This window comes from Podarcis vaucheri (genome assembly GCF_965113315.1).
Source record: "Podarcis vaucheri genome assembly, chromosome: 5".
In the NCBI taxonomy this organism is placed as follows: Eukaryota; Metazoa; Chordata; class Lepidosauria; order Squamata; family Lacertidae; genus Podarcis; species Podarcis vaucheri.
Window position 1 is genome coordinate 25,918,559 of NC_138763.1, and position 18,860 is coordinate 25,937,418.

Here is an 18,860-nt window from a genome sequence, read left to right on the forward strand (position 1 = left end):
CTGTGTGATTTATCACTCATGCTTCGGCCAGGGGCTACCAACTGCTGAGCTGAGTCTTTTGTTACGTTAGGTTGCCCAATTCACAGGTTGCTGGTCTAGATGGGAATTTGGCCTTCTTATGCTCTTTTGCTATTCTTATTTTTGCTTCTCTTACATATACGTCTGGTTTAAAAAACCCAAGCAAACCACCAGTGTACATTGGTACCTCAGTTTAAGAACAGCTTAGTTTATGAACAACTTGGATTAAGAATGCTGCAAACCCAAAAGTAGGTGTTTTGGTTTGTGAACTTTGCTTTGGAATAAGAACATGTTTCGCTTCCTGTTGAGTGTGTTCCATTTGTAAATTGTGTCCCTCGCTGCTATGGGAAAGCACGCCTTGGTTTAAGAACGCTTTGGTTTGAGAACGGACTTCCGGAACGGATTAAGTTTGTAAACCAAGGTACCACTGTAATATTGCTCAGTACAGATATCATGACCTTTTCACCTTCTGCCTCACCCTTAGCTGTTAGTAAGAGCTTAACTGGGAGGAAAACCGAAAGCTGACACATAAAAAGGGGTTTCCACAAAAATTGGAGAACTAAGCTTTTAGTTATAAGCTTCTTTATTTAGACGTCTGCTGTTGCTATTGCTACTTCTACCTTGAGTGCTTATCTGGTGTGTCTTCTGTCCCATTTCAGTTCTATCCCTCCTTGCCCTGGGAAAAAAATATTGGTGCATTTGACATACACACGATTCTTCCACGTCTAGGAACAGTGGGCTCAGTTGCTAAACATTTTACCCCTTGCAATAGATACTGATAGTGTTGCCAAGAAGAAGAAAAACAACAGCAACAACCTAGTGTGGCCTATTCCCCCACTTTCCCTTTTAAATAGAGGTTTGCCCTGCAGGAAAAATCCGCCCAGGAAGCTTTTCAGTGGCACTGAGGTAAACGTTTATTGCTTGCTAATTACTGCAGATCAAACTGCTCTTAAAGGGATAGTTACAGTGGCCAGTTTGAAAGCTGACAAGGGCTAAATGCTGAATGTGCACAACTGCAGCCAGGGATGCTCTGATAATTGAGATGCGCTGCACTTGGTGGGAGAGGGGAGAACGCTTGAGACTAGATAATGAGGCAACTAAGTTCCCAGGGCATGAAATATATAGGCTTAGCCTATCCTAAAACCAATTAGTAAATAAATGCAATGAGACATATTCACCATTCTTCTTTAATGTTGTCAGAATGAGGAATTAAAGAGGCAAAACTATGGCCAGAAAAAGAAACAATATGAAGCTTCAGTCCATAGCTGAGTTAGTATCTATTTTCTAAGCACATTATCTTGGAAAAGGTGCTTCTAAACCCATGTTTGCCCAGAGATTGAAACTCTGAGGGTGGGCAGCTGCAGGACAGAATCAGCAAACCCCTCCTGTGACTGCCATTTCTCCCATGCTAATGTCCACCCCCCAGTCATTTCCCCTGTCAGATTGGCTAACTTGAGAATTTTTGAGCCTGGCAGTGGCAAGGAAACATAAAGTCAGTGCAAAATGAGGGTGAGGTTTGGTGGCATTTGCAGGTGAGGATCTGCAGATAGAGGAAGAATTAGGCATTATCTTCCTCCTGTTTATTTTGTCCTGCACCTCACTTCACATTAGTCTTAGGAATGAAACACCAGATTCCCCTCGTCACATCTAGTTCCACATCAAATATTATGCTTTCTGTTGTTTATGAATCTTGATGAACCAGCACACATGCATAAGGTATAGCGTAAGCAACCTACTACACTCATGAAACAGTGTGCCAGTGGTGTCATAGGCAGATGCCTTGATTCAAATCACAGGAGTCCTACTTTTAGTTCTCCTCCCACTTAACAATTTTTGGTCATTCTACAAGGAAAACATAAATGGAAATATTTTATTGTATGAAAGCAGGTGAGATCAAGCTAGCACTGAACTGAACTAGATTAAAAACTGGTTTAGAACAAGGAGCCATCTTACAACACAATTCCAGAAACAGAGAGAAAGAATCAGCAGCACACACTGCAACAGATTTCCAAGGAACACGGAGATCACTCATTGCATTGCCAAGTCCTTCTTGAAATTTTTAGGATTTTGTTATGTTCTCCGAGAAAGGAGAAAATCTAAAAAGAAGAAACAAAAGAGGAGCAAAGTGAGCCAATTGTTTCATTTAGCAGAACATATTTAACATTTTCAACAAGTTTGTCACAACACAGTGTTTGGCAGAGGACATTTTTGCTGTAAACAACCAAGCGACACATCCGGCTTCACCTGGTTAATAACCTACTTAATAAGCTTCTGTAAGATGAAAAATGGTCTTTCCTTACATTGTATCTTACATACCAAAATCTTGAACCTCCTCACAGATTCTGCAGATTAAAATCAACAACCTAACAGCTGCACTCTATAGCCACTTCCCTAGGAGTAAGTCCAATTCAATTCAGTGGAACTTACTCCTCAGCAGACATATATGGGGGTACATTGCAAAAAGGCAGAAAAGGTGTATATCTTAAAATAGCAACTGCACACCTAAATAAGGTCACCAAAGGTTCAGGCAGAAAGGAATATAAACATAACCTGCAATTATAGTTTACCAGAGATAATCTATAGCAGGGATGTCCAGCTGGTCGACCACGATCGACAGGTTGATCTCCGGGTGATAGTGGTAGATTGTGGTCAATCGCAGGATCACTTTCTTCCATGGGGGAAAAAGGGCATCTGGCCCCGCCCCTCTCTCTTCCCTTAATTTGCGCACGACCGCAAAAATGGAAGATGGCGTTATCGCTGCCGAGTTTTCTACTCAGTAAGCGATTTATGTTGCCCCCCCTAAGAAACGGCTTGCCCCCCTAAAAAAAAAAAGCTCAACAAGTTTGGGTAGATGGGTAGGTTTTTTTTATCTGTGAGTAGATCATAGTCTCTTGGGAGTTGGATGTCCCCGATCTAAAGTACAGATTATGGTAATAGTCACAAATATATGCTAATGATGTCAACAAATGAATTTGTACGATTAGTACCGGAAGTTGAACAAAATGCAGTCCCAATGTATTACATCATTCCACCAAGAGGAAGGTCTAATTACCTGTTTCTAACATACATCTTAATGATGAGCATCCTTTATATGAAACACCTAATTTGTAAAGGGAGATCTCTTTACAGCAAGGGATACTGAATGATTTTCACATGCGGTTCCCATTTAAACAGTTGCTTTAACTTCATGTCGCAATGTGGCATGAAAAGGACTATGGAACGCCTTATCATCAAACAAGGCAAGAAGAATGAACCACAGAATTATTCTATGGATTGCGCTGGATGGATTTATTGAATTGTCAATGTGAGATAACGTCTGATATTAATTGCAGGAGAGATATTTGGACGCTTTAAAGATGTGGAATGAATATCAAATGAAATGCCCCTTTACTTCCTTGCTCCTATGCATGCCCATAACACACAAAGCAGAGCTGTCCCATCGCTTTGTGTGCAGAGGGTTCCCAACATTAGAAGTATCCACATCTCACCATGAAGAAGGGCAGGGAGGGGAAGATACAAGGGCCACTTCAGATGCGGAAAGTGAATTGCAGGGGGCAAGTGCTCTTCCTTCCCCTCCCACCAAGTCCCTGAATATCCAAAGCTGGGTTTCCCTAAATATACTGCATGTGCATAGAGCAAATGATATGTGACTCCACTACAAAATTGTCTTCTTCTTTGGCGATCACTCGTAGCTGAGTAAGATTGTCTTCCATAAACACAGTTTTAACAATGAGTCTGTAAGTGACTGTGGAGGCCAATTCTGGATCCACACGTCCTTCCACAGTGGAGTTGAACACGGTATGGATTTGTCAAGCATGCCTTCCTCTTAGCACATTTCTCCCTTGCGTTCTGAGTTCGAGTGTCTTCAAAGTCCATGACACCTTTGGTAAAGGCTGTTCTCCAACTGGAGCCAGTGTTTCCCAGTTGTCGGTGTTTATACTACATTTTTTTAGATTTGCCTTGACAGTCTTTAAACCTCTTTTGTTGACCACCAGCATTACGCTTTCCATTTTTAAGTTCGGAACAGAGTAGTTGCTTTGGAAGACAGTCATTGGGCATCCACACAACATGACCAGTCCAACAAAGTTGATGTTGAAGAATCATTGCTTCAACACTGGTGATCTTTGCTTCATCCAGTATACTTATATTAGTTCGCCTGTCTTCCCAAGTGATGTGTAAGATTTTTTGGAAACACCGCTGATGGAAACTTTCGAGAAGTTGGCATGTTTCACAAGCATACAGTAAGGCTGGTAGTACAATAGCTTCGTAAACAAGCATTTTGGTTTCCCTGAGAATGTCCCAGTCCTCAAACACTACTGTCATATGAAAAGTACACTTCAGAGAGGGATTAGAGAATGACAAAGTAGCTTGTAATCCCTGATTTGCTCATGAAAACCTTACCAAAACAGGACCAGCTGCTCACCTTCCTAGAATCTCTGTCTTCACAGAAGATGGCTACTCGCATTGTAAGAAGTAGTGCCAAGAATGAATACCTTTTGCACACCCACAAAATGTGATTCTCTTGAATTTTTTTTTAAGTGCATATAGGGACATAGGAAGCAGCTGTACTATACCAAGTCAGACCTCTCTTCCTTCCACCTCTGGGTTGTCAACCCTAACTGGTACCCACCATCCAGAGTTTGGGATAAGAATCTTCCCTAGCCTTGCCTAGAGAGCCCAAGGACTGATCACAGTACAGTATCTTTTGCATGCAAAAGCATGATTTCTAATACTGAACCACATCCCCTTTCCCCTAGTGATTAATTTTTTTAAAAAATTAAATTTATACCCCACCTATCTTCTAAAGGGCTCAAGGAGATGTATAAGCTTCTTTCACCATTTTATCCTCATAACAACCCTGATCAGGCTAAGTGACTGGCCCACGGTGGGCTTCATGACTGAGCAGAATTTGAACCCTGGTCGCTATACCAAGTAGCAATACACACTCTCAAGAGTCAGAACCATCCTTGCAGAAGGACCATTGCTGACATTTCTGCAAATGAAGCCTAGATTTTTCAAGATACAGGAAGGTGGATCATTAAGAAGAGAGATGGAATTTCCAGGTGAACTGGTTATGGCAGAATAGCTTAGCTGAGGAGGAGGAAAGTTGTTTATTTTATTTTTTTCATTATCTGTGTGGTATATGTGGTAAGACTGTTTTGCCAGTGGCAGAGTACAGTGGTACCTTGGTTTAAGAACAGCTTAGTTTATGAATAACTTGGATTAAGAATGCTGCAAACCCGGAAGTAGGTGTTCTGGTTTGTGAACTTTGCCTTGGAAGCAGAACATGTTCCGCTTCCTGTTGAGTGTATTCCATTTGTCCCCCGCTACTATGGGAAAGCATGCCTTGGTTTAAGAACACTTTGGTTTAAGAATAGACTTCCAGAATGGATTAAGTTCGCAAACCAAGGTACCACTGTATTCCCCAAACCACTTTCATTTAGCTCTTACTTAACCTCAATGCTGATAACTTGTTCCAGAATAATAATTATTATTATTTAAAGGGAATTTGAGAATGCAGGTTTGTTGAGAATGGATCCAGCCAAAACATTAGTCGGTAGAGCGTGAGACTCTCCTTGAGCTCCTTGAAGATGGGATACAAATGCAATAATACATACATACCTACATCCCAGGTAAGCATGCAAGGGGCTGCAACTGTACCTAGGAATATTCCTCATTGAGTTTAGAAAGATTCCTCTCCCCCCAGCCCAAGTAAACATGTACAGGACCAGCCTTAATATCAGCTTGGGGAGGAAAATTTGCACAAGAGGACCTTGAGCACTCAACAAATTGCTGGCTCAGGCACTCACTTTGGAGAAGATTGTGTGGGTGCAACATGTGCTCCTTATTATTAAGCTTCATTTTATTCTGGGCACTGGAGAATATACCTTGTGGTTTTCTCCCAAGTACAGTCCTTTTCTTGCAGGCTAGCTTTTAATCAAATGGGAAAGCAGCAAGAAGGAAACAGGGCATCAGCAGCAGGCTAAGCTTTCAATACTTCAGCAATTTGAACCATGCCTACAGCTGGGCTAGCTTTTGTCGCTTGAAATTATATGCAACAATATACCTCTGCTCACTTTACTAGCACTTTCCATCCCTTCTGCATAAGAGGGGGACAGTGATTGAGCAGCACTCAGCACCCGAGCAGCCATAAAAATGTATTGTTATTGTTGTTCTTTATGCTGAACGCGTGTTGGGAATGTTGACTGACTGATTAGAGATGAATTGCTGGTGAGGCTGAGCAGAACTGCATTAGCCATGGGAGATAAGCATAATGATCTGCAGAGCTGCCTCAGACCTTTAACTCTGAACTGCAAGCAGAAATTCCGATTGGAATTTGACATTATCTTTGTTCAATAAAGCTTAATTACATATCCAAGAACGCACTCACAGAGCCTTCCATTCACCGGAGGTATACAGAAAATGCCACTCGTGAGCATGGAGGGCTGAGGGAGAAAAAACCCAGCTAGGTGCCATGATGAACCAGGCAAGTGTATCACCTGAAGTGAAGTGAATTTCACACCTATGCTGCTTGTTGGCAAAACCCTCCCAAATGCTTAAACAGAAGCAAGATGTGTGTGCCATTTGTCCTTGGTTTGAAAGCTCAGGCAAATGCAATGCATTTTATACAACTCTGGGCTGGTTAACACTAGGACCTTCCTGTTAAGGAAATATTTTGGTGCCACTTCATAAATAACCTCCCTCCCTTCCTCTGCATCAGGGATGAGGAAACTGGTGATCTCCAGAAGTTGCGCTTCAAACTCCCATCGCGCCTGACCTTGGGCTATGCTGGCTGGAGCAGATAGGAGGCCAACACCACCTCGAGGGCCAAAGGTTCTTCCTCCCTGTTCTACATGGTTCCCCATCTACTGAAACTTGGTATACTTTAATCAAGATTATATCTTCTACTGGGACGCGGGTGGCGCTGTGAGTTAAACCACAGAGCCTAGGGCTTGCCGATCAGGTCCGTGGTTCGAATCCCCGCAAAAGGGTGAGCTCCCGTTGTTCGGTCCCTGCTCCTGCCAACCTAGCAGTTCGAAAGCACCTCAAAGTGCAAGTAGATAAATAGGTACCGCTCTGGCGGGAAGGTAAACGCCATTTCCGTGTGCTGCTCTGGTTCGCCGGAAGCGGCTTAGTCATGCTGGCCACATGACCCGGAAGCTGTACGCCAGCTCCCTCGGCCAATAAAGCGAGATGAGCACTGCAACCCCAGAGTGGGCCACGACTGGACCTAACGGTCAGGGGTCCCTTTACCTTTACCTTATATCTTCTACTAAGGAGATAAGAGCAGCCATATGGGAAGACATCTTTTTTTAAAAAAAAATCATTGCTCTAGAATTTTGGAGGCTCCTTAAAGGAACCCAGAGCAGGCATCTTTAAGACAAGAGACTGGAATATAGGAAGCTGTCTTGCACCAAGCTACATTATTGCTCCATCAAGTTCAGTACCACCTCCATTGATCTGGAGAGGCTTTCTAGGTTTCCAAACAGGGGTCTTTTCCAGCCTAACCTGGAGTTGCAAACTGACTTTTTGTATGCAAATTGATAATTTTCTCATGCTACCCACTTCCTGGGTACTCCATATGTGAGAGGCACTGCTGCTGGGATAGATGGCCAGCCTCTTCACTCTCTAGAATGGGTCCTACACTTTATCGTTACACAATAACCCTGTGAGGTAGGTCAGGTAGAGAGATCGTGACTGGCACAAGATCACCAGCGTGCCTTATGGTGAGTAAAGATTAGGATCCATGTCTGCCCATGCAACCTCACACCAGCCCTCAAGGGAATGGCTCTCTTTGCCCTCTTGCACGGGATTATTATTTGCGGATTTGAACCTGAGACATCCCTACCATCAAAATCAAGAATCATATCTTGGGGCCAACATGCTTCTCTTGTTCTCTGGTTCAGGGAAGTTTTTAATGTGTGACATTTTAATGTATTCTTAATCTTGGTTGGAAGCCACCCAGAGTGGCTGGGGAAACCCAGCCAGATGGGCAAGGCACAAATAATAAATTATTATTATTGTTCTTGTTGTTATTATTATTATTACTATTTCCAGTTTTGTTGATGGGCTCCTAAAAATAATGAAAATTGAAAATGATAAATGTGAAAGCGATTTTATAACTTTTTTTTTTTACTTTCAGGCCTACTGCCTATATGTTTCTCTGTGAGATCTCAAAACCTGTTTTAAGAAAGAAAGAAAAAAAGAAACCCTAAGAATGTTGCTTTCTAGCAAGAGCCGACAGGCCATGAGTCTAGGCTAAGGCAGGAGAGTAGAGACATATGACTTGTCACTGTTAACAGTGTGTTCTGAATTATCATGATTCCTACAAAAAATATTGCTCAGCGACATGGTTCAAAGAAAGAGATTTCCTCTAGCGATGGCATTGTTCAACAATGTATTGCGAAATGAATGTTGACAGAGCCTCTGCTTTATTTTCAATACTTCTGCCGTTCTGTTGACATCAGCAAGGTTTCTGGGAGAGAAACCGACAACAGAATTTGACCCTAACAAAACAACTCCACTTGGAAAGCACACAATCCTGCTCCGATGCCTCCCATTTAAAATAACAACGTATCAAATATCTGAATGGATAAATTTGTGCGCCAGTTTCTCCTCTTTTCCAGCAGAAGGTATTTAGTGCCACCACCAGCTACAACCTATTTCCCTAATTAAAATGGGTGTTTTAGTTAGCGCCTATGAAGCGCTCTGCGGTGTGTGCATCCTGCCAAATGACGGTTCATATATTAGCTAATGTACTTTGCTCAACGGCAATCATAGTAATAAGGTTCTGAATTCTTATTACCTCCATATGTACTTACTATGGACAATTGCTCATACCAAAAGGTGAGCTGCGTCTTACTCATCGACATCACAAGTTAGAAGACCTGCAATGTTATCACTTCAGAATGCAGGGTGGGGAACATAACACAGTGTGTGATTTAAGTGCTTTTTGTAAGCCAGAGTAATGTTAGCCTTAACTTTCCCTTCAGTGGGAATTAAAGAATAGTGTTTTATGTAGACCTTTTAATAAGCAAGATGCTTTGGCCTGTATCGCATTTTCAAAACCTTACAATTTCGTCGAGAGACTGCAAATGGATGCTCTACACTACCCCCAGTAGAAGGTGGATGGATGGGTGGGTCTCAATTAAGGGAATCCTTTCTTGTTAGATGATGCATACAGGGAACAAGGGTCTATTTGCATCTATGAAATGCCTGAATATGCATTCTCAGAAGGGCAAGAGAGCAAAAAGTACACTTTCAGCATAGGTACCCACCAGCCACCATCAAACTCTTAAAGAGAAATGAGTCCTTTTGGTTTAATTTGCCTGTATTAGTGTGCTTGTTTGTTACAGACTTTTGCTTGAACTCCAATACAGTGGTACCTCAGGTTAAGTACTCCGGAGGTCCGTTCTTAACCTGAAACTGTTCTTAACCTGAGGTGCCACTTTAGCTAATGGGGCCTCCCGCAGCTGCCGCACCGCCAGAGCGCATGTAACCTGAAGCGTATGTAACCTGAGGTACCACTGTATATCTAGATGGAATTTGGTACACAAGATCAGGGCGCAATTCTGTTTTCCATGTCTGAACATCAACCCAAATCCCATCCATGTCTGATTTAAAGAGGAAGGCAACAGGGGCACAATAATTATATTGTAATGATATACCAGAATGAAGAATAGCATGCACATTCAGGACCCAATTCTATGCTTCAAGTTTGAACTCTACTTTGATGCCTTCACATACTTTTAAGGGAGTCAGGAAAGCTTTGACACACATACTGGCCAGATTTAAATGTAACAAAACAAACCATTCGCCATTATGAGAATGAGCAGCCTCGAGTTCATACATTCTTTCCTCTCCTTCTCCTGTGCATGTAAGAATAAGTCTAGAAGCTGGTTTGTGGCAAACCATCACTTCTTGTTCAAACCAAAGGAGAAACCACGGTTTGCCACAAAGCCAGGAATGGGAACTTCTAACCTATTCTGTTCACGAGCAGGAAAAGTGGAGGAAAAGGTGCATGAGATCAAGGCTACTCATGCTCATAAAATAAACTATGGTTTGCCATTACATTTATAGCCGCTATAAATTTAAAAAAGATTAAAAACACGTTGGGTGATATCCAACTAAATCATGCACAGAGGAGACCTATTCCAACTATGACTAACTCTTGATATCACTCACTCTAATGTGATATCTGAAGCAAAGCTTCTTAAACATTCCAATTTAATATTTTTGTATCAGGTTTGGTGGAAGTCAGATGATATCTTCCCCCAGGTTTTGCTTCCAGTCCTAGCGTAATAACCCTTAATTATGAAATTAGATGTGAGGAGACATCCTGAAGAGCATTAAAATACCGTCACTCTTAATTCTTACATGGGATTACAACCACAACAAAGAAAAATCTTCACAAGTTAAGCATAAACAACTACAGTCACTTGAATCTGTTTCAACCACCGTATTTCTAAAAACCACTTGTGGTAAAGAATAGATAGGAAACAGGAAACACAATGTGGTTTAGAAAGAAGTATTTAAAAGCATCACCACAACTCACACAGGAAATAATGAGGAAAAAATTGAAAGTATGTTGGCTTAAAGGCAGGGGTGGGAAACCTCAAGACCACGGGCCAAATCAGCTCTTCCAAATGTATTCTGGCTCCTTGGAAATTTAACTATCCCCATTAATTTGGTATCACCATGCCATCAGTCAGTTTCTAACCTATCTCCATGGGCCATGTTCCTCAAGGGTGGGGTTTCAAAGTGATCTAGGAGGCTTGACTCAAGGGGGAGAGTTATAGTGGTAAAAAGCAGGGAGTCAAACTATTTTTAAAACTTGATTCAATTCTGGCTCAGGTTCATCAGCATTTCTAAACTCTGTGATTCGTCCTGTGCAGTTGTTTGGCACAGTTCTCTCTCTCTCACACACACACACAAAATATAATTGCAGTGTGACTCTTATAACACGAATACAGGGATATTTAATGCAGGAAAATGGTTGCTTTCTTCCCTAAACACATGCATCCATACCAGAACTTTATGAAGTTCACTCTCCAAACACACTTTTTACATTGACTTTATTTTTAGCTTACTTCGGGCATCTTTTATCTGTTGGCTTCTGTAATGCTATTATAGATCTTTCCAATAGCCACGCTGTATAGTTCCATTCATGCTACCTACTCTCAGAAACATACAGAAGAGCAATTAAAACTGGTGTGTGTGTGGGGGGGGGGAGCTTTAGCTACCACAACTGGAAACAAGACAGAAGCTTTAAAAACTATACATTGTTGGGCACATAACACTGTTATGTGAGGGCTTACGGGATTGGAATGCTTACACAGAAAAAGGGAACCACTTCTCTGAATTCTTTCTCACGATCCTGTATTCACCTCACAGAACTACAATTCCCAGCACCCTTAATGAACTACAGCTCCCAGGGTTCTTTTTTAGAGAAGGGGCATGTTTTAAATGTATAGTGTGGCTCTCCCCCTCCTGGCCTCTTTCCCTATTATTAGTCAAAAGAAATAAATATGGTGTGTACACAGCCTTACTCTTTGCCCTCATACACCAGGTCAAAGCATATGCAAGATACAGGAGAACTATAATCCCCAAACTCTTATTTTTGCTCCACGTCCTCCAGTTTGGCCTGCCTGCCTAACATTAGAGAAGAGAAAGGCCCTATTCACCCCCTCAAAAGGATCCTTCGGACTATTGATGAAGCACTTATTTTGAACTGGTTACTTGGTTTTATTCTGGGGGGGGGGGGGGGCTCGGCTCCAAGCTCAGGTTCAAAGCAACTCAACGAGTTCCACGCCAGCTAAATGAAAAGGAGCAGGGTGGGAAGAGACAAGCATCTGAACTGCTGTGTTTGAGTTGACCTCCACAGTTGGCAGAATGACTACAGAGAAAGAGAACCAAGTGTTGCCAGGAGACCCCTGAAACTTCAAGGTTGGCCCTGCTGCTGGAACAAATTCCACTCGGCACCACTATTTTTTTAGCCAGTGGTCAATTCACATTCTTTAGTTCCAGGGCCTGTAGAGGCACATCCCACTTACCAGGGCTGGCCCAAGACATTTTGGTACCTGAGGCAAACCACAAAATGGCACCCTTCCCCCGCCAGGGAAAAAGGGGTGAATGAAGATCTACAATGGGTTATCAATTCCTTGGCGGCCAGATCTGCTACACCTGTGGATCTTGCTGCTGGAGGCAAGGAGCTCGCCTTGCCTCAGGCGGGGGAGCAGACCTGCCATTCATACTGCTGACCCCCACTGGGGAGGCATGGGGTCTTTTGGATATGATCTGGCAGAGACTTGTAAGGGTTACGAATGTTGCATTGAAAGAAGGGAATCAGAAGTGCAGGTTGCTTCTGTTTCTAGAAGCTCCACAACTGGGAAATGTGTGAACTGGCTTTAAGCCTCAAGGGCATTTTGAAACAAAGCTCTCCAGAGAGAAAACTGCTGCTGGAAATAAACAAGCACAGGACAGGCTCCTGTTCTTGGCTATCCAGAGCAAAGGAATAGAAGCTTCTTTTTTTGATCATTACTTTGTGTGTCTTTGGGTGGGACAGAGCGTGCATTTAAGGAAGCACTGAGATGTATAAGTCATCATTCTTGCATGTGAATCCATGTGTGCAAAGAAAAAAAACATGAAACCGTCGAAACTGAGCACAGATTTGCATGGTTGTTATTTTCTGTTAGCCTTGCTGGGCAATTTAAAATTGGCAACAATGTTTCCTAATCTAAAATAGTTTCCCTAACCCTGGCTTAAAGGCACCATATCATTAAATCAAAAGCAGTAACCAAAACAACTCTAAAGAGTGTGGAATTTCCTGCATTCCTTTGTGTTAAGAGTCTCTGTATCAGTTGATGGAATCTATGGTTCTCTTTCAAACGAAATACTTTTTAAAGAAAAAAGAAAGATCAGTTTGAAAAACCCACACAGTGCCCTTCCAGAGTTAGAACACATGTGTAAAATTCAAGTTTGCAGAAATGTATCTTGCTCCGATTCAAGTTTGCTTTTGAGCATCAATGACATTTTGAACATAGCTCATTGCACTGAACACAGAGTTTTGGCACCATCACAAAAACTACTTTGGGGGAAGTGCTCCTTTATCCTTTTCTCTCTCACTGTAGGCAAACACTTCTGTGCATTCTCTTCAAGGCCTGGCTTTCATTCTCCCTGAATTAGGTTACTTGAACAGCACATTTGCAAAAGCATGCTTTTATTTAAAGGCATTGTGGAAAGTTTTTTTTTTTACAAAGACTTTAATACATGGTCAGGAATTAAAACACCACAATTCCAAGTTGTTGTTTTTAAATGTACCCTAAATTACAACACAGCTACTATAAATGTATCTTTGGCACGGCCGTGATTTAAAATTATGTTAATCTACTCTTGAAACGTGTTTCCAAAAGTACCGCTCAAATAACTGTGTCAACATTAGAAAGAAATGCTGAGGCACTGGCACCGATCCTGACTCTTCCCCTACTCCTTCCATTTTTCTGCAGGATAGGCACACATCACATTTTTAATGAATAATGCTTTACTTGGTTTTGCTGTGTGTGTGTGACTGTCTTCACTCTAACCCGTTCCATTTTAGGTGACTCCTTGTTCAGGATTATAAATATCCTCATGGACTCCACAGGTCTGTGCATGAAATTCTGGGTCTCCCTCGGTTCTGCTTGTAGGTGGGATAGGATCTCTTGTCAATTCTGCTGCAGGGAACAGCACTGTGGCTGCAGCTCCTGCCTCTGTCTGTCACCCTCTATCAGGGTGGATGGGGCGAGGCAGACAGATACATTACTGTCATGCCAGCTACACTTCAGGAGACAAGAGGATGAGTGAGACCCTTTCCAGCTGGCCTGTTCTGACCATTTGTTCCTAGCTTTGAGGGTTTTTTTTGTCCTGATGAAAAAGGCAAGATATAAATGACTATCATTCGATCCAGTTGATTATGGATATGGGACCCAGAGCCCACAGGGCTCAACAGAGACTGCTTTATCCCAAGTCAGATAGTAGTCCACCTAGATCAGGCTTCCTCAACCTCAGCCCTCCAGATGCTTTTGGCCTACAACTCCCATGATCCCTAGCTAGCAGGACCAGTGGTCAGGGACGATGGGAATTATACTCTCAAAACATCTGGAGGGCCGAGGTTGAGGAAGCCTGACCTAGATCAGCCACTCTCCAGAGGTTCATACATATTTCCCGGCCCAATCAAGAGACACTAGGGACCAGAAGCCTTCTCCCCCCCCCCCATCTTCTCTCTCCCCCCCTCCCAGCACTGTGAGCGCCTGTGCAAAAAGAGGTGATGCAAGGAATGGGAGGCCCACACACCTCTCCCACGGCAAAATCTGGAGCCCTGCAGGTCACACATCCTCTGGAACATGAGTGATTTGCATGGCACATGGCAGGATGAGGGTGTATAAAGGGCTCAAGGATTTCCCATAATGCTCCTTTGCGCTGCTTGTGTGCATGCCCTGATGAGCTTTTGGGACTCATTTGGGGGTAACGCAAAGGTGTGTTTGACTTTGGTACTAGTAGCAGTCTGCCTTCACCCGCTCCATCCTCTGCATTTCCCTCTGTTTGAATGTGAGAGAGCTACTGAATGGCCACATCAACTTGTTCGGCAGTGAGGGCAAAAACAAAAGGGTTGTGAATGCCCAAGTGTTTGTGTTGGATTATAGGCATCTAAGTTTAATGAAGGGGTAGGAAACCCTGGGCCCAGAAGGACATTCCTACCCCACCCCACCCCATGCCTACTTGCCCCACACCTGACTTATGGGCAGGTAAAAACAGGGCTCCAAATAAGGAGTTGGGAGCTCAGTCAGCTCCTAATTGCTCCTTTGCAAGTGGGGCTCACTGGCAGCCCTGATCAGCTGACTGGCGGTGACAGCGAGCCCCAATCTGATCAACTGCACCGGGCATGCCTTCAAAGGGGCTTGCATGGATTTAAGTCATGGCTGCAAACAGGCATTCTTCCTTTGCCAGCAGCCTGGCAGTCTATGGAGGGAAAATGTCTACTTGCAGGTATGACTTGAATGCAAGCCACACTTGCAGACTGACTTCCAAAGGGCTTGCTGTGAGAGTACTGATCGGCAAAGGAACCACACTGGTGTGTCTGAGAGAAAACGACATAGGTGGCTTAAGCATCCCTTCCTGTTTTGCTGCAGGATTGTAGAGCTTAGACATTTTTTAAACAGGGCAGGAAGATGTTTCTTTGGTAGGGATAATTTCTAGGTCTAGTGAAAGCAGCAAGTGAAGCATCATCTATGTAAATGGTTCTCTTCATGTGCCATGAACCTTTGTTGGAGCTGTGCATTAATCCATAAACTAGCAATACGAGATATCAGTTATCAATTGGTTAAATCTCAGTTGGGACATATTTATCCTTGGTTGCCATAGGTCAGGGGCAGTTTGAGGCTGCCCTTTATTGTTATCATCTGGGCACATCTGTGTACATGCACCATGCTGCAAACAGTAGATCTGAAGCGGGGCAAGTTGCTCAGTTTTAATGTGATCTACTAAACACTTATAATGGGACGCGGGTGGCGCTGTGGTCTAAACCACAGAGCCTAGGGCTTGTCGATCAGAAGGTCGGCGGTTCGAAGCCCTGTGACGGTGTAAACTCCCATTGCTCGGTCCCTGCTCCTGCCAACCTAGCAGTTCGAAAGCACGCCAAAAAGTGCAAGTAGATAAATAGGTACCACTCCAGCGGGAAGGTAGATGGCGTTTCCGTGCGCTCCTCTGGTTCGCCAGAAACGGATTAGTCATGCTGGCCACATGACCTGGAAGCTGTACGCTGGCTCCCTTGGCCAATAAAGCGAGATGAGCGCCGCAACCCCAGAGTTGTCCGCAACTGGACCTAACAGTCAGGGGTCCCTTTACCTTTACTAAACACTTATATGGATGGGCACAGGGTAGCCTGATGGCCATTTTCGGATGCAGCATGTTCTCGGGGTTGCTGTCTCTTTTGCATTTTCTCTCACTTTCTTGCCTATTGGTTTGGAAGGCAAGGACTTTTTTAAAAAAACAAATAACAAAACTCAGCTTTAAAATTCTGCTGTTATGATGAGAAATTACACAGAACACACCGAAGACGCTCATTTACAAGCAGGTGGCTTACTACATGTAAATCCACTAATTGCACAATACTTGAAACAGATTTGTGAGATGCTGAGGAGGCAGTTTAAGACATTTTGATGCTTCAAGCAAAACAACCAAGTGAGAGGCCTCACATGGAGGCAAAAATAAATGAATGAATGAAAGGATACCCTTTCATGGGTGCTGCCTGGGGTGTATCACCTCACATTGCCTAATAGTAAGATCAATCTAGAGATAGTACATAACTTTTAAAAATGAAGCAACAATATTCCAGGTTAGCTGGAAAACACACCCAATAATGTTAACCTCATTTCCAGGAATGTGTGTGTGTATGGGGGCTGGCTGCAGTTACTCAGCGATGAATGAAATATCTCTGCACATATTCAAAGGGTGCCTCACCTTATTATTCACATATTCAAGGGCATGTGAACTGCCACTGAATAGAACTCATTTCTGCACAGAGATGTGTATGATTGCACTGAAAAACCAGGTTGGTTTCTGCTGTCACTTCAACACTGCGATGCGAAAAGATTTAACAAGGAAGGTTCTCCCTTCTTGGCAATTCTCAAAGAGAATTGTGGAGGTTTGGGGACCAGTAACCAACACGTTAAATGGAACATCTGCATGTCACAATGCTGGTTTAAATAGTATATGGATTCCACAACACACATCATTTTGATAAAGAGCTGAGGCTTGAAAGAACTCCTGTTAATTCCAATGGGCCTGACTGCCAAACAAGTACCACAGCATTAAAAGAGCAATCCAATTACAGTGGTACCTCAGGTTACAAACACTTCAGGTTACGCATTTTTGGGTTGCGCACCGTGCTGAACCTGGAAGTTCTGGAACGGGTTACTTCCGGGTTTCGGTGCTCACGCATGCGTAGAAGCGTTAAATTGCGCTTTGCGCATGCATAGAAGCGTCGAATTGCAACCCACGCATGCGCAGATGTGGCGCTGCGGGTTGCAAACGTGCCTCCTGCACAGATCACGTTTGCAACCCGAGGTTCCACTGTAGTCTACAAAGCAACCTGCTAAAGTTTCATTGAGGGCTATGGTCTTCTCTGGGGATAACTGAGAGTAGTCACTTGTGGGACTGCTCTGAAGAAAAATCGAGCCCAAGTGCAACAAAAAGTGACACACCCACACCCACGTTTTTCAGTGAGGAAGCAGGAAAAGAAAGTCATAATTTACTCTCAGGGAATTCAATGGATGCTCCTTTTCAAATGCAGGCACATAACAAAAACTGCATAAATTTAAGTCTTACAAACATCCAGAATTCTGGGCTGGTTCTTATACAGACCGAAAAGTTTAACCTGCAGCAGAAGTGATAAAATTACATGTGCCAAGCCTCTGCTCATCTCCCATCTAAGAGGTGCTGAAGGGAAGTAAGCAAACACTCAAAACTTATTAAGCCTGCAACCTTTTCTCTTTTATTACAGTATGGTCAGATAACCATCTGGTGATCCCAGCCAAGAATATGACAGAGGCTCCAATTTACAAACTACTTACTCTTGCAGCCATCTCCTTGAAATCTCTCAGAGATGAATCTAGATTCAGTGCCCAAGGCGGCAAACCCTAGATGCTCTTGCTTGGAAGGAATTCTTTTTATTGAAATTAACTGAACTGAGTAGACATGTTTGGGATTTGCAGTGAAGAGCCGGGATCCTGACCTGAATCTCAACTCTTCACTAAAACCAGTTAAAGCTAGGGCATCAGCCTGCAGGGCAACTAAGTTAGCAAACGGTGTGTGTGTGGAGGATTCTTGTTCCACACATAAGCGTGTAGCAAGGCCAGGAAGAAACATCTTATTTCTGCACGACTCTAAGCAGCACGATCCTTAGCAGGATATCTGGGAGTAATATATCTGGGAGTAAGCCCCATTAACTCCACAAAACCTACTTCCCAGAAGACCGTGGTCAGGACTGCACTGTGTCACTAAACTTGAAAGAACTCCCAAGAAAACACGTGCAGCATCTCAGCCTGGGTACCAGTCGCATGTGAACCACCAGAAATAACGATTCACACGTCTTGCCCCCTTCCCGCACCTCTCCTCTACCCCAACACCTACATTGCAGGCGGAAAAGCCAACAGGTGAAGCTTCACTCGCCTCCGCCGCTGCATCGCCATGCAGGCAACAGCTGCAAAGCGTTGACTTTTGACTTGCCCCATATTTTTAAAGAAAGAAAAAACGAAGCTTCAGCAGAGCGCAAAACTAGGGGGGGGGGCGCCTAGCATTTCGCACCTCTCTTCCCCTCCCTCCTGCCCACCCCCCCGCGGGCCCCCGCACATACCCTTGCTCTGCAGCTGCCACGACGCCTCGCCCCGCCTGAGCCCACCAGAGCAGCCACGGCGAAGAAGAAGAAGGCGCCAGCTGGTGTCCAGCAGCCCCCGCGAAGGAGAACAGCAGCAGCAGCAGCAGCAGCAGCAGAGCGGCCCCCTCCTCCCCCTCGTGCTTGGGCCTCAGCACGCGGCAGCGCAGCGTATCCCTCCGCCGGGAGGACCCACAATACCAATAGGCGGCGGCGGCAGCGGAGGGATCCTGCCGCGAAGAGAAGCGTCCGCGGCATTGAGCGAGCGGTGGAGGAGGCGGCAGCGGCCACCCGCACTCTTTGGCTTGCCCTTCCCCCTCCTCCTCCTCCCTCTCGACGCCTCCACACGCGCCGTTCGTCGCTGCGGGTCGGTTGGGCGCTGCCCAGTGGCCGCCTCCTTCCTCTTCCTCACCTCCCTGTGGGGGAAGCTGCC

At 44.1% G+C, this 18,860-nt stretch overlaps 2 long non-coding RNA genes across 2 annotated transcripts; both read right to left on the minus strand.

Moving 5' to 3' along the window:
* Positions 1–1,189: 1,189 nt before the first annotated feature.
* LOC309533323 lies at positions 1,190–18,817 on the minus strand. The gene is made up of 2 exons (XR_014220116.1): positions 18,410–18,817; positions 1,190–2,114 (listed from the first exon to the last, which is right to left on the minus strand). It is a non-coding gene; the product is annotated as an uncharacterized lncRNA (long non-coding RNA).
* On the minus strand, positions 13,049–14,265 carry LOC309533412. Its single transcript, XR_014220226.1, has 2 exons — positions 14,184–14,265; positions 13,049–14,039 (listed from the first exon to the last, which is right to left on the minus strand). It is a non-coding gene; the product is annotated as an uncharacterized lncRNA (long non-coding RNA).
* Positions 18,818–18,860: the final 43 nt, after the last annotated feature.